The sequence below is a fragment of the Lactuca sativa genome, chromosome 2, assembly GCF_002870075.4.
Source record: "Lactuca sativa cultivar Salinas chromosome 2, Lsat_Salinas_v11, whole genome shotgun sequence".
Taxonomy (NCBI): Eukaryota; Viridiplantae; Streptophyta; class Magnoliopsida; order Asterales; family Asteraceae; genus Lactuca; species Lactuca sativa.
This window is the reverse complement of record NC_056624.2, coordinates 61,829,517-61,843,310: the sequence shown is the minus strand read 5'-3', so window position 1 is coordinate 61,843,310 and position 13,794 is coordinate 61,829,517. Positions and strand designations below refer to the sequence as shown.

The 13,794-nt window shown below is 40.3% G+C and overlaps 1 non-coding gene across 1 annotated transcript; it reads right to left on the bottom strand.

The window, feature by feature from the left end:
* Window positions 1-1,534: 1,534 nt before the first annotated feature.
* On the bottom strand, window positions 1,535-1,641 carry LOC111897494 (small nucleolar RNA R71). Its single transcript, XR_002852277.1, has one exon. It is a non-coding gene; the product is annotated as a small nucleolar RNA R71 (small nucleolar RNA).
* Between the last annotated feature and the right edge of the window lie 12,153 nt (window positions 1,642-13,794).

The window sequence follows — 13,794 nt, the reverse complement described above, 5'->3', positions numbered from 1 at the left end:
TAATGATTTAGTGAACATTGAATTGTTAGAGCTAGGATTGACCAATCTTAGTTAGTAATTAGAGTAAATAAACTTAGCTGTGCTAGAGAACGTGTATTGTGACTATAATTGCGTTTATATAATAAATCTTACATAGCATATTTACATTCATAATTAGTTCTGTGTTTAATTGTGTGTGAACATACATAGTTTGACATGAATTAGTTAATAATTGGTAAAGTTACAACTAAATTACTAATACAATTAAAACCAACTCGATAATCCATAATCATTAGCTAGCCATATGGAAGAAGTGGATTCAAACTAGACAAGAGTGTGTTTTTACTTATTGAATTTGATTTAAGTTCGTCTGATCTTGTAAAATCAGATAAAACCCCCTTTTAAACTTGTTAATAATTAGGTTAATTTAATAGTAAATAGATTAATTAGTAACACCGTTCCCTATGATCGACACCCGACTTACCCAAGCTATACTGTAACCCGACTGGGTACACTGGCTTTAAGTGCATAGTTAGTTTAAGTTTGTTAGGTTATAAATATTAAAATTAGTGGGTACTTTTGTGCACATCAAATTTTTGGCGCCGTTTCCGGGGAACGACACGTTTATTAGTTTATTTAGTTGCATTAGATTAATTGACCCTCTTTGTGGAATAAAATCTGCAAAAAAGGTTAATTGGTTATTTATTTTTGTTTATTAGCTTAGCTTAGTTGATTAGCATATAACAAAAAAGAATAAAATAAAATTTTGTTTTCTGTCTCTGTCACAGAATTCACGACGTGAGTTTTATAAACTCACGACGTGAAAGCTGCAATTTCAGTTTTTAGTATTTTTCTTATTGTAGTTCAGTTTTACATTTTTAGTTTAGCGAGTTGCAGGAGTTCATGACCAGAGGCTCAAAAACACCCTTGGTGCCACCACTTGAAGATCCCGAGTCTGCAAATCACAAGAAAAAGACGCCCTTACAAGAATTAAAGTCAGCTTTCTCAAGGAAGTCGGGAAAGAAGATCAGGAGAGTCAAGTTCATCCTCAAAGCACAAGAGCAATTTTGAGCACTTGGATCAAATACCCATCCAAACCGAATCCGAATACGACACTGAGCCGGAATTTGAAGAACATACGAGCGAACCCGAGAACGAGCCAAGGAACGAGATGGCAGCAATTGAAGAGATGTCCATGGGAGCTTACAAGAAGCGGATCCGAGAATATGTGGGTCCCGGTTTAGTCCAACCCGCAATACCTGCCACTGCCACATTCGAGTTGAAGGGGCAAATCTTGACTGCACTGAAGGATATCCCATTTTTTGGGAAAGATCATGAGGATGCTTTTAAGCATCTAGATGAAGTCAACGACATTGCGGATTACTTCAATGTCCCAAATGTCAATAGAAACACCGTCTTGCTTAGGATGCTTCCCATCACTTTCAAAGGAGCTGCTAAGGAGTGGGTAAAATCACTTCCACCGGGTACAATTACCACTTGGGCTCAAATGCGTGAGCAATTCCTCGACCAGTTTTTCCCGCCATCTAAGATAGCCAAACTCAAGAAGGCAATAGCCAACTTTGAGCAACAGCCAGGGGAGTCATTATACGAAGCATGGGAGCGGTACAAGGGCTTGCTCAGAAATTGCCCTCAACATGATCTAAATGTGCAACAAGAGATGTCAATCTTCTGTGATGGGGTCAACGTTATGACGAGACAACTCCTTGACTCTCAAGGACCTTTGACAAAGAAAAATCCAATGGAGGTCAAGGAGCTGATTGAAGAATTCATGAAGCACTCTCGTGAATACCACAACCCTAGGAAAGATGGAATCAAAGGCGGTGGAGGGACCCAAACTGAAGAAATAGCAGCTGTAATGGCTATGCTGAATAATTTGGATCGAAGGATAACACAAATGGACCAGTCAATACATGCCATAAGAGTGGGTTGCGAGAGATGTAGTGGTCCACACTTGACCAAGGACTGCAATTTAGATGAGTTTGGGAACAGAAAAGCTCAAGTGTGCTACTCGAGTGGCGATAATTTTGATGAGGACTAGAGGAAACCGAAGAAGGAGTGGCTGCCATATGAAGAGTATAAGAAGCAAAAAGAAGAAAAGTATAGGCAGACAGGTCGAGACTTCTATCAAAAGGAGCAGCCACCAGCCGAGAAGAAACCCGATCTAGAGACTATGTTGATGAAGTTTATGGAAGCTTTGGAAAAGAGACACGATGCCACTGATTCTGCTATTATGGAACAGCAAACTTTAATAAAGAATCACCAAGCCTCCATCCATAACCTTGAAGTACATGTTGGTCAACTAGCCACTCTATTTCATGAGAAGTTATCCCCGAAAAATACCGAAACGAAGACCCAATCTCATGTAATGGCCATAGACACTGAAGAAGAAGCCATCTCTGAGTTCCTGGAGGCATTGGAAGAAGAACCACAGCAGCCCGATCCAAAGCTGAAGAAGACCAAGCTCGAAAACAATGAAGCTATTGAATTCCAGAATTCACGACGTGAACCATATAAGTTCACGACGTGGGCCCGACATGAACAGATGAATTATGTAGTTGGTTCGGTTTATCAGCTGCCTTTGCTTTTTCCTTCCCAAGCTACCCTTATTCCACTTGAAAGAGAGCATAGAGAGTTTGTCAAGCATGTGAAGGGGATCCCGATTAATACTCCATTTGTCGAGTCCTTATCCAAAATTCCCGAGCATCAGAAATTACTGCAAGATTTGATAGACCCTCGCAAGAAATTAAAGAAGCATTCTAAGGTGGTTCTAAGTGAACAAAGCTCAAAAGCTGTGTTGGGAGAGACACTAAAGAAGATGGGAGATCCTGGACGCCTTACTCTTCCATGTGAATTTGGCAACAAAATGAAGGTTAATGCTTTAGCCGATTCTGGGGCTAGCATTAATTTGATGCCTTATTCATTTTATCAGAAGTTAGAAATTCAGAAGATGAAGGCTACAAAAATGACTATTCACATGGCGAACCGTTCAGTGACACAACCCCGGGGCATCGTGGAGGATATTTTGGTGAAAATTGGAAAATTTGTTTTTCCAATAGATTTTGTAGTTTTGGATATGAAGGAAGATCCCGATGTTCCAATTATCCTTGGTCGTCCATTGCTTAACACTGCTGGAGCTTTGATTGATATTCGCGAGTCTAAGCTCACCTTGAGGGTTGGTGATGAAAAAGAAGTTTTTGAAATACAAGATGGCTTCCCAAAGGAACATGTTCAAGAAGAGGTGTTCACAATCAATGAAGATAATGAACTAGAAGAAATGGAAAAGCTTATGGAAGAAGAGATCAAGGCAGTTCATCAAGTCAGAAGAACAAAACCAAGAGCATTTGTTCCATTTTTGGTTGAAGTCATAGCTTACAAGAGTCCACTTTCTTGGGTAAGCAAAGAAGATGATGAGATGACAAGTGATGAAGAGGAGATCACTTCAAGGGTGACAAGGCCGGTGGTGAAATAGGAGGAGGATGCTAAGGAGTGCAATGAAGAAACTAAAGGGACCAAACGCAAGCTTGAAGAAGAGGTCAAAGCTAAAAAAGAGAATTCAAAGAAGGCATACATAAGGCGAGTTCAAGCTTACAAGAGGCGATTCAAGGAACAAAAGATCCTAGTGGTGGATTCTTCTGAGGACTCAACGTAGGAGGCACGAAGTCCAGCTCAAGACTCCAAGAAAAAGAAGCGCTTCTCGGGAGGCAACCCGAGTTTGGTTTGCAAATTTTTTCTTTTTCTTTTTTCATTTTAGTTTTAAAAACTTAGATCATGTCATCCAACTCTATTAGAACATAATTAAGCACTGAATGTAGGGACCTTAAAATGGAAGTAGTAATAATTGAGAATTTAGTTTAAAGTCAAAATTGAGTTTTCCTTCCAGACCATATTCACGACGTGAAGTTTAGAAATTCACGACGTGAATCGTGAATGGACCAGATAAATACTCCATGATATAGTTTAGCCCATTAGACTAACAAGTCCAAGATCAGTCTGTGAGTACATGGCCCAATTTTAGCCCAGATGCAATTCACGACGTGAATCATTCAGAATTCACGACGTGAATTTTTGAAAACACGGGACCACAGAATAAAGCCCTAGAAACCAGTAAACCCTCATTTTCTTTATTCTTCACGAAGTGGAAGCGGAAGTTTGGTCCCCCTTGGTCCCTATTGCTGCGATTTTAGCCGACAACTCTACTAATCTTCCTTGTGCTTACGTAATACTTCCAACAAAGGTAATAAATATTGATTATTAAGTTTAGTTTTTGCTCTAGTAGATGAACTTGGGGTTAGGGTTTGTTAATTGAGTGAAATGACGAAATTAATTCTTCAAATTTCGTAATAACCTTTGAATGTTAATGTTATGTGTTTGGAAGTGGTATAGGAGTAAAACCCATTGATATTTTGAATGGATTTACCCCCCATTTTTGCAATTTTGCTTGCTGAGAATGCGAATTCATGACGTGAATCTTAAAGGATTCACGACGTGAATCCTGGGGCTGAACAAAATTCTTTTTCCTTTATGTCTAAATTGTGGATTGTTGTTTTGGCTGTGGTTTTTCCTTGTTTTTGCAGAAATGGCACCGAGAAGAGACGTACCTCTTGGAATTGCAAGCTTACACCCGTTTTATGAGTTTCCAACCACTACACCCCGTGAAATTTACACGCGATGGAAATACCCAGTTGGGATGGCTCTACAATCGAGAATTTGCTGTTGCTGCCACTATTCAGTGGGTGAGGTTGAGGGAGGTCGGCTTGGTTGATAGGATGTCCCAATATCTCACGAAAATCATTTTGGGGGACGGATTCCAATTCGTATGCAAAGGGTGGTTTAACCTTTTTAACATCCAGGAGCGTGTGTGCAAGGAGCTATGTGTGGAGTTCTTTTCCACGGTCACATTTCATGACAATGTCAGAGATCCTACTTTTCCTCGTGCTTTGGTGTTTCGGTTAGGCGGGGAGTATCGGAAGTGCAGTCTAGTGGAGTTTTCTCAACGAATAGGACTCTATGAAGCTCATGAGACCATCACTCATGAGTTTATTTTGTTTTTTAGGGATGCCACGCGGGTCTATGCTGATGGAGTTTCGGGGCCAAAATTTTGGAGTAACATTGCCACTGGAGTTTTTAATTCCGGTGTATCGCCCAAGAGTAGTATAAAAAGCCCGATACACCGCCTCATCCATCGTTTAATCACTTTCTCCATCCATCACAAATTCCACGGTGATAAAGTTACTAAAAGGAAGGGGAGACCGCGGGCAGCCAATACACCCACCTGCTTCCATGGTTGGTATGCCTTTTGGGAGTGATATGGCTGGTTACTTTGACCAGTTAACGTTGAGTGTCAATTGGATAGGTGGCACTATGGAGAATGTTGTCTGACATCTTGGGGTGGAGCAGCCGCCTCATATAGGGGATCATTACCCGATTTGCCCACGATGGTCGGAGTTTGGCGAACGCGGAGGTGATGGAGCTGGAACCAGTGGAGCACATGATGATGAGGAGGAGGATTGATTGTTATTTATTTTTTTATTTTGTTTGGTTTGTTTTTAGTTTGTTTTTATTTTTATGGGATTGTAAGAACTATTTTGAATATTATGTTACTTTTATTCTTCGTTGTTGGCTGTTTCTCAGAAATTGTTAGGAGCGCCTAGAAAGGATAGTGAGGTAAGTGTTTAAAGCCGAGAGTCGAGACCCATATTTTCAAAATAAGTGTGGGGTGAGTCAAGAGAGTGGAAAGTCAGCGAAAGAGTCAAAAACTAATGAATTTAGAAGAGTCTTAATACATTAAGACATTGGATTAAATTAAGACATTAGAAGAAGATTTGGCAATATTTTCTACTTGCCCAGTTTTCACGACATGAACTTTTTCTTATTCACTTCGTGATTCAATTATCAGGAGGTTCTCAGAATACGCGTAATTACGATTTCACGTCGTGAATTGTCTCAAACTCACGTCGTGAATATGAGATTTTTACAAGTTCAAGGCCCTTGACATATTAGTCTTCCACGGGTTGATACTATTCTTCTTCTCATTATTCTGGAGATTATTTTGGCTCATTTTTACTACCATACAATGTGTCTTATGCTTTCCCACATTGTTCGTTCTATTTTGGAGATTTACACCATATTTGAAGACGATTGAAGGCTCGATTTCATGTTTTGCCGGTACATTCCTTATTTCGCGAGTTCCAGATCCAAGTTTCTATTTTCGGAGTCCATATTCAAAATGCCCGTTTTCCACACTTTTGAAGATGTTTACGCCACTATCCCAGGGGATTCTATTCCTTTTTCCCCTTTTCTTTAATTTTGATTTATTTTATGCATACAATGAGGGCATTGTATGAAATAAGTGTGGGGTAGGGGTAGAAAAAGTAAATTGCTAGATAATGATAGAATTTGATAGTAAAAATTTAAAATTTGAAAATTGAAATAATTAAATCTAGTAATAATAATTTGAACTATAGTTGCTAGTGTTATGTGGGATGATTCGATATAAGTTCAAATGTTTAGTTGAGCCAATATACGTTATAGTGCATTTGTGGCCTCCCTTATTTTAGTGAAATCATGGAACAAAAACATAACCCCGCTTGGTTTGAGGGATGCAATATGTTTAGCAGCCTAAACCTGAAATGTATCCAGGAAAATTATTATCATTAACCAATAAAGGATGAGGTTGAGCGCCTCTGCTTAAGCATGTAGGGATTTGAGTGAAAAAAAAGTGAGGTACATGTAATAAAAAAAAAGAAAAAAAAAAGAGAGAATTGCAAGAAAAGTTTGAAGAATTTTGGAGCAATTAAAGTGAAGATCAAAAGATCAAAATTCCAAGAAATTCAAAAAGTTGAAGATACCAGAAATCAAATCAAACAAGGTGGTGAATTCAAAGAAATCAAAGATCAAATTATCAAAGAAGTGAAGAATTCCAAAAGAGTTCCATAGTGGTATCATAGATTGTAATTCTAGATTATGTATGCTTAGGTTGCTCAATTAAAAATACCTTGAGGATAGGAGGTTTTCTGCGGATGGATTCGGAGGGTTGCATAAAATGAGCATTGTTCGGAAAAAGTGGGCGAGTGTTTATGAAGATTGTGAGTATTTAAAGTATGGGGGTACTTTAGGAAAATTTTAGACACAAATGCATACGTTGAGGTCTTGGCATAATGGCTGAGCTGGAGTCGGATTGTTGTATGTGATGTTAGTAATCAAGGGTTAAGTTTAAATTTGCTTGAGGGCAAGCAAACTCTAAGTGTGGGGTATTTTAATATTTCCATATTTATACCTATTTTTAGGCTATATTTAAGTACATTTTTATTAATAAGTTGGTAATTTGTTTAGAATAATGGTACTTATGAGCTTAAATGTTATTTGTAGTAAAAAAGAAGACATTTTGAAGAAAAGGGACTAAAAGCGTTAAAGAAAGAAACTTTGGGAATTAAAAGATTAAAAGAGAAGAAAATCTGGAAAAAGCGTTCTTACGTCGTGGGAACTTGAAGATTCACAATGTGAGAGTTGGTTCTAGAAGATATGTACGCGGGTGAAGGAATCCTTGATGGGCACGGTTATCTGAAAATCACGACGTGAATATCTTATTGTTCACGACGTGAATTTGTGAAAATCAGCAACTATATAAACCCTTGACCATTATGAATAGAGGGGACTTTTGGCTAGAGAGAGAAGTTCTAGAAGGCGATTTTGAGCAGAGAAAAATTCTGGGAAGAGGCTTTCAACACCAAAAAGAGTGAAGGTCCATAATTTAGTTTATTTTTGTTAACTAGAACATGTTTTATTACACTTTGATTTGTGTTAGTGTGTTAGTTGCTATGATGAGCAGCTGAATCTAGCTACTCTTGTTTAGCTAGATGAAGCTTCTAACTTATGAATAGCTCAATTTTTATGGATTTATTTAGTTGGTAAAATTGATTGTGTTTGATTTGTATTACCTAGCATGCTTGTGTTTATTTCTCTAATTGCTTGATTGCATGTTCTATGTAGCTTAGTGACCATTAACTGCATGAACGTGTTTACCTAATGATTTAGTGAACATTGAATTGTTAGAGCTAGGATTGACCAATCTTAGTTAGTAATTAGAGTAAATAAACTTAGCTGTGCTAGAGAACATGTATTGTGACTATAATTGCGTTTATATAATAAATCTTACATAGCATATTTACATTCATAATTAGTTTTGTGTTTAATTGTGTGTGAACATAGATAGTTTGACATGAATTAGTTAATTATTGGTAAAGTTAGAACTAAATTACTAATACAATTAAAACCAACTCGATAATCCATAATCATTAGCTAGCCATCAGGAAGAAGTGGATTCAAACTAGACAAGAGTGTGTTTTTACTTATTGAATTTGATTTAAGTTCGTCTGATCTTGTAAAATCAGATAAAACCCCCTTTTAAATTTGTTAATAATTAGGTTAATTTAATAGTACATAGATTAACTAGTAACACCGTTCCCTGTGATCGACACCCGACTTACCCAAGCTATATTGTAATCCGATTAGGTACACTGCCTATAAGTGCATAGTTAGTTTAAGTTTGTTAGGTTATAAATATTAAAATTAGTGGGTACATTTGTGAACATCAGTGCTCTTCCTTCATAGCCTCTACCTGAGCCTCACGAATCTGCTCCAATAATGGAGTGATCACAGTCATCCTCAAGCATATATCCCTGATCGAAGCCACGACCGCCTTGCGGCTGAGAGAATTGACCACCACATTAGCCATCCCGAGATGATAAAGGATCTCGCAATCATAATCCTTCACCACATCCAGCCAAAAACATTGCCTCATTTTTAGGTTCCTCTGATCTATCAAAGACCTCAGGCTCTTGTGCTCAGTGTATATAGTACAACTAACCTCATAGAGGTAATGCCGCCAAATCTTGAGAGAAAAAACAGCGGCCCCCAACTCTAAATCGTTTGTTGGATATTTCACCTCATGAGGCTTCAGTTGCCTCGAAACGTAAGTGATCATGCGACCCTGCTTCATCAACACTGCACCCAAACCATTATCGAGGCATCACAATAAACCACAAAATCATCAAACACCCTCTGGCAGGGTCAGAATCGAGGCCTCACACAACCGCTATCGAAGAGCCTCAAAAGATTCCTGCTACTCAGGCCCCCAACAAAATGGCACTGACATCCTGGTCAGTCGGGTCAATGGAACAGCGATCTTGGAGAAATCCTGGATGAATCTCTGATAGTAACCCGCCAGACCAAGATAACCCAACCTTGGAACCTCCCACTACATCACGACCTCAACCTTGGCCTGATTGACTAGAATACCCTTCTGGTTGACAACGTGCCCCATAAACTGCACCTCACGAATCCAAAACTCACATTTAGAGAACTTTGCAAAACGTCTATCCCTCCTTAATGTCTCTAGCACTTCCATCAAGTGCTCCTCGTGTTGCTCCTGGGTCTTGGAATAGGCCAGGAAATCATCAATAAAGACTATCACAGACTGATCCAACATCATTCTGCACACGCGGTTCATGAGATCCATGAACACGGCAGGAGCATTGGTGATCCCAAATGGCATCACCACAAACTCATAATGACCATATCGGGTCTGGAAAGTTGTCTTCTGCACATCCTCATCTCTGACCCGCATCTGATGATAACCCAATCACAAATCAATCTTGGAGAACCAATATGTATCCTGAAGCTCGTTAAAAAGATCATCAATCCTCAGGAGGGGATAATGGTTTTTCACTGTTACCTTATTCAACTCCCGGAAGTCGAAACACATCCGATGAGACCCTTCCTTCTTCTTCACAAACAGGATCGGGGCTCCCCAAGGCTAATTATTCGGCTTGATAAATCCCTTGTCTAACAACTCCTACAACTGTATAGACAAATCCTGCATCTCGGGAAGAGCCAACCGATACGGTGCTTTGGCTATCGGAGCCGCACCCAAAATCAGATCAATCCTGAACTCCACCTGCCTCTCTGGAGTTACCCTAGGAAAATCCTCCATGAACACATCTGGGTACTCCTTCACAATCGGTACATCATCCACAGTAGTCTTACCCTTATCCCGAGTATCCATGACATAGGCGACAAAACCCGAATAGCCCTAATGAAGATAGCGTCTGACCCTTGCTTCAGGGCACATAATCATCTCACGTTGCGGTCTCTCTCCCTGAATCACCAGCTCTCCCCCACTTAGGGTTCAAATCCGAACTAACTGCTTCTCACAGTCGATCGCTGCCCCATTAGGGATCAACCAATCCATGCCTACAATTTGTTCCCACACAGAGGAATGGGAACCAAATCAACCGGGTACCGGTCGTTGAACAACTAGAGATTACAATCCTGGTGAACTCTCGCAACCCTAACCGTCTTATCGTCAGCAATCTCCACATCAAGAGGGCGATCCAGCTCCCCTGGAGCCCCAACAAACCTCTTGCTAAGCGCAAGTGATACAAAAGATCTGGTAGCCCCTGAATCAAACAATACCAGAGTAGAGATACCATTCACAAGGAACGATCCTAAAATAAAACACATAAACATGAGCAAGAAATTCAACATAAATAAAAGATAAGGAGAAGATACATACTTTTAACTACATCAAGAGCTACCTGTGCCTCCTCTGCCATAAGCTGGAAAGCCCTGCTCTTCGTCGCAGGCGCATCTGCCCGACCCTAGTGGCCTTCAGTAATCTGAAGAGTTGAAGGAACGGGTTTTATCATCGGTCCTGCTATAGCCAAACTTGGAAAATGGGCCTTCTTGTAGCCCCTCTGATTGCATTGAAATCAAATCAACTTCGATACTTGAGGTGTGGTGATGGCAGCAGTTCAATTCCTGCAGATATGACCAGTCCGGCCGCACTTGAAGCAGCCAGAACCACCCACTTTGCACGTACCCTTGTGCATCTTGCCGCACTTGCCACAGCGGCTACGGCTATTCTGGCCTCACGATTTAGAATCTGATACCTTGGGCCTCTTTCCCGAACCCTCAACACTTTTCGCAGAATCTGGCTTCCTCTTCTTCTCCATCTCCAAATCAATCCCCCTCTATCTTGCCCTCGCTATCATGTCCACCAGCGTCTTACAGCTGGATCGGCTAACAAACTTTAGGATATCACTCCTCAACATCTCATGGTATCGAGCCTTCTTGATCTCGTCGTCTACCACATACTGCAGAACTAGATGTTCCCTCTCCCTGAACGTAGCGATGAGCCCAGCCATCATCTAAGTAGTCTAATGGAGATCCTAGAACTCTTGTGCCAGTTGTTGCACCTCAATCACCAGTGCAAACTCGGCTTGGAACCTGGTCGAGAAATCACTCCAGGTCATCGAATCAATAGCACCATCATCTCCTATAGCATCCCACACCTCCTCCTACCAATCACGTGCCCTATCCTTCAAGAGACAGGAAGCTAGTCTGACCTTGTTTCCCTTGGGACATCGGATGGTATGGAAGGAGTTAGCAACATCTACTAACCACCTGTTGCTCACAATGGGGTCCCTCGCCCCATGATAACTTGGCGCTCTACATGTCTAAAACACCCTGAAAGTAATAGAGGGCGTCCCGACCAAAGCTACAATCTCAACGTGAAAGGCGCTCAATATCTCATCAAGAATCTCCAGAATACTATCCTTGACCATGCCAAAGATCACATGAGTCTGCTCAAGGATACTGTGCGTAATCTCAGACGAGATGAACTCCCTCGTCTAGTCATCAAGCTACCTGGGACCAAAAGTCGAGCCTAAGCCCTCACCGACTCTGGAACTGCCAACATGTCTGCCTCTCAATGTCACCATACTGAAAATAGACCACATAAACCATCATAATGTGCATATATATATATATATATATATATATATATATATATACACACACACACGTTAGGAAATTACAACTCTATAAGCTCCCTAGCTTCATCGTGGCCCTCCTTGCATCACGTATGGATCCCCTGCTTCTAGCAGTAAGGGTCCATACTACCTTTTAAATCTATCCGTACTTTCCTCAAGAAGCTCCTCAACTCAGCCAGGTTACTTCTAACAACTCCTCATAGGCAATGCTCCCAACACTAAATCTCATCCTAGGTTTTCCTAGGACAAACTCCACACCACTCTCCGCCAACAGCTACAGAAGGAACTCCCGCTAACTTCCTCTAACTAGCCTACGAATACAATTACATATTACAAAAACTAGATAATTTTTCAAATGAGAGGTTTCACAGTACAACGGTTGGACTCAAACAAGAACTGCGCAATAGAGTTAAAACCTAACCTTCTACAATTTTTTAGTTCCCATAGTATGTAACCTAGCATATTCGTTTAGTAGTTAGCTGAAGCTAGCTAGAACTCCTAAAAGCACCACAAGCAGCATTCGAGCATCGAGTACCATAACCAAGCATAACCTAATCAGGCCATCCTATCATTGACTGGTTAGCACTAGCATGCAAGTATATAAGCTCATACAACAAGCATACAAAAGGTATCTCTCCTAGATTCTTAGCCCTAATCTAGCATGCAATTCATAGATACACAATTCAAAACATATCATAAACATGTATGAGTATTTTGGGAAACTTACTTGAGCTCGACTGATTGCATCCACCACATCCTTCCTTATTTTAGAAAACTCTTTTCTTAAAAAATGTTTTTTTTAAACTTTACCAAGTCCTCATTTTGAGTTCAGACACACCCGAGAGCATGCCAGAATCCCTCAAACCAAGGCTCTGATACAAACTTGTAACATCCAAAAATATGGTCCCAAAAATTTCGTTTTTATAACAGATAAAATAGTATTTTCAAATATTAATAATACATCTCAACAAAACCAATGTATCCAATGTTATCAAAATCAGAGTGAATATCAAATACGGAATCCTGATGGTGTGTACGATGCAGTCAACTCGATCTCTTCCCCTTAGAACTGGAAGTACATGAAACATAAACTAAAAACCGTAAGCACAAAGCTTAGTGAGTTTCCCAAAATACCTCATACCATACATACAATAATTAGATAATGGGCACCGCCCTATCATCGGACCCTCTCCCGCATTTGGCCCGACCCACCATACATATAAGATATATCAAATAATCACATACATATGCAAGAATCACATTGATACATAACATACAAATAGTCATCGAGCCCCACCCGACAAGCATATAAACACATACACAGGCAAGAGTCATGAAGATAACTAGCATAATAACATAGCATAATCATGGGCCGACATTAGTGCCTTTGACCCACTAAACCCGGTGAGGAAAATCACCTCGAAAAGCTGAATGAAACGAACGATGCTCGACTACCAGACCAATATTTTACTTTTAACAAAATACAGATAGCTCTAGTTAGAATTATGGCATAACCTAGACATGGGCCCAAGAACATAAGTCCAAGCCCCTTCATAATGGCCCAAAGGCCTTTCATTAACTAATGGGCCTAACATTAAAATCCAATTCGATATCGGTCCATCAAGCCCAAAAGGCCCAACATATCATTCTAAGGCCCTCCATTAAGGCCCAAATGTTTATCCTACATTATTGGGCCTTAGATGGAAATCCAAACTATAATGGGCTACATGGCCTAATGAGGCCCAACCAGGGAACCAATGCCCCAAACTAGAAGAAAGTCCAAAAGATGGCCCAAGGAAAGCCCACTGATGGATCGAACGTTGAGCGTTCCCATGTGGAACGTTGTGCGTTCGTCACCGGCTAACAGATGGTGAGCCTTAGCCAGAACGTTGGGCGTTCCTTGACCCAACGCTATGCGTTCGCACGCTGACTCCCAAAAATGATTATTAAGAAATTAATACTT